We start from the raw sequence: 3357 nt of genomic DNA, 5'->3' as shown, positions 1-3357 counted from the left end.
GTGTGCCAAGTTTCGTGCAAAACAAACCAAGTTAAAGCTACTTGTGCGCAAAAGTGCCAAAAACGCTTAAAAACCATTAAAATCGCAACTTAACACGTAATTTCTTGCATATGACTATGATTTTCAATTCTAACCACTTCAACACAATAATATATACCAAATAGTGTTGTTTGTCAAGTTTCGTGCAAAACAAACCATGTTTGAGCTACTTTATCCGCAAAAGGGCCAAAAATGCTTTAAAACCTTTAAAGTCGCAACTAAACACGTAATTTGTAGCATTTGACACTGATTTTCAATTCTAACCACTTCAACACAATACTATATTCCAAAAAGGCTTGTGTGCCAAGTTTCATGTAAAACAAACTATGTTTAATCTAGTTTATGCACAAAATTGCCAAAAACGCTTAAAAACCCTTAAAAACGCAACTTAACACGTAATTTCTAGCATATGACAATGATTTTCAATTCTAACAACTTCAAAAAAATAATATATACCAAAAAGCGTTGTGTGCAAGTTTCGTGCAAAATAACCAAGCTTGAGCTACTTTATGCGCAAAAGTGCAAAAAACGCTTTAAAACCCTTAAAAGCGCAACGTAACACGTAATTTCTAGCATATGACTATAATTTTCAATTCTAAACCACTTCAACACAATAATATATAGCAAATAGTGTTGTGTGCTAAGTTTCGTGCAAAACAAACCAAATTTGAGTTACTTTATGCGCAAAAGTTCAAAAAACGTTTAAAAACCCTTAAAATCGCAACATTACACGTAATTTCTAGCATATGACTTTGATTTTCAATTCTAACCACTTCAACACAATAATATATACCAAAAAAGTGTTGTGTGCCAAGTTTCGTGCAAAACAAACCATGTTTGAGCTACTTTATCCGCAAAAGGGCAAAAATGCTTTAAAACCTTTAAAGTCGCAACTAAACACGTAATTTGTAGCATATGACAATGATTTTCAATTCTAACCACTTCAACACAATACTATATTCCAAAAAGGCTTGTGTGCCAAGTTTCGTGTAAAACAAACTATGTTTAATCTAGTTTATGCATAAAATTGCCAAAAACGCTTAAAAACCCTTAAAAACGCAACTTAACACGTAATTTCTAGCATATGACAATGATTTTCAATTCTAACCACTTCAAAAAAATAATATATACCAAAAAGCGTTGTGTGCCAAGTTTCGTGCAAAATAAACCAAGCTTGAGCTACTTTATGCGCAAAAGTGCAAAAAACGCTTTAAAACCCCTTAAAAGCGCAACGTAACACGTAATTTCTAGCATATGACTATAATTTTCAATTCCTAACCACTTCAACACAATAATATATAGCAAATAGTGTTGTGTGCCAAGTTTCGTGCAAAACAAACCAAGTTTGAGTTACTTATATGCGCAAAAGTGCAAAAAACATTTAAAAACCCTTAAAATCGCAACATTACACGTAATTTCTAGCATATGACTATGATTTTCAATTCTAACCACTTCAACACAATAATATATACCAAAAAGTGTTGTGTGCCAAGTTTCGTGCAAAACAAACCAAGTTTGAGTTACTTTATGCGCAAATGTGCAATAAACGCTTAAAAAACCCTTAAAAATTCGCAACGTAACAAGTAATTTCTAGCATATGACTATAATTTTCAATTCTAACCACTTCAAAACAATAATATGTATCAAATAGTGTTGTGTGTCAAGTTTCGTGCTAAACAAACCAAGTTTGAGCTACTTTATGCGCAAAAGTGCAAAAAAACGCTTAAAAAACCCTTAAAATCGCAACGTAACACGTAATTTCTAGCATGTGACTATAATTTTTAATTCTAACAACCTCAAAACAATAATATATACCAAATAGTGTTGTGTGACAAGTTTCGTGCAAAACAAAGCAAGTTTGAGCTACTTTATGTATAAAAGTTCCAAAACCGCTTAAAAACTCTTAAAATCGAAACTTAACACGTAATTTGTAGCATATGACTATGATTTTCAATTCTAACCACTTCAACACAATAATATATACCAAATAGTAGTGTGCGCCAAGTTTTGTGGAAAACAAACCATGCTTGAGCCACTTTATTTGCAAAAGGGCCAAAAACCATTTAAAACCTTTAAAATCGAAACTTAACACGTAATTTGTAGTATATGACAATGATTTTCAATTCTAAACCACTTCAACACAATAAGATATACTAATAGTTTTGTGTGCCATGTTTCGTGCAAAACAAACTATGTTTAATCTAGTTTATGCGCAAAAATTGCCAAAAACGCTTAAAAACCCTTAAATCGCCACTTACACCACGTAATTTCTAGCATATGACAATGATTTTCACTTCTAACTACTTCAAAAAAATAAAATATACCAAAAAGGGTAGTGTGCCATGTTTCGTGCAAAACAAACAAAGTTTGACTTACTTTATGCGCAAAAGGGCCAAAAAACGCTTAGAAACCCATAAAATCGCAACATTACACGTAATTTCTAGCATATGACTATGTATTTCAATTCTAAACACTTCAACACAATACTATATACCAATAAGTTTTGTGAGCAAAGTTTCGTGCAAAACAAACAAAGCTTCAGCTACTTTATGCGCAAAAAGTGCAAAAAAACGCTTTAAAATCCTTAAAATCGCAACGTAACACGTAATTTCTAGCATAGGACTATAATTTTTAATTCTAACCACTTCAACACATAAATATATACCAAATAGTGTTGTGTGCCAAGTTTCGTGAAAAACCAAACCAAGTTTGAGCTACTTTGTGCGCAAAAGCACCAAAAACGCTTAAAAACCATTAAATCGCACTTAACACGTAATTTCTTGCATATGACTATGATTTTCAATTCTAACCACTTCTACACAATAATATATACCCAAATAGTGTTGTGAGCCAAGTTTTGTACAAAACAAACCATGCTTGAGCCACTTTATTCGCAAAGGGCCAAAAAACCATTTAAAACCTTTAAAATCGCAACTTAACCACGTAATTTGTAGTATATGACAATGATTTTCAATTCTAACCACTTCAACACAATAATATATACTAATAGTTTTGTGTGCCAAGTTTCGTGCAAAAAAAACTATGTTTAATCTAGGTTTATGCGCAAAATTGCCAAAAACGCTTAAAAACCCTTAAAATCGCATCTTAACACGTAATTTCTAGCATATGAGTATGATTTTTAATTCTAACCTCTTCAACACAATAATATATTCCAAATAGAGTTGTGTGCCAAGTTTCGTGCAAAACAAACCAAGTTAAAGCTACTTTGTGCGCAAAAGTGCCAAAAACGCTTAAAAACCATTAAAATCGCAAACTTAACACGTAATTTCTAGCATATGACAATGATTTTCACTTCTA

Source organism: Amaranthus tricolor, chromosome 7 (genome assembly GCF_026212465.1).
Source record: "Amaranthus tricolor cultivar Red isolate AtriRed21 chromosome 7, ASM2621246v1, whole genome shotgun sequence".
Taxonomy (NCBI): domain Eukaryota; kingdom Viridiplantae; phylum Streptophyta; class Magnoliopsida; order Caryophyllales; family Amaranthaceae; genus Amaranthus; species Amaranthus tricolor.
The sequence above is the reverse complement of the archived record's forward strand: the minus strand, read 5'-3'. Positions refer to the sequence as shown.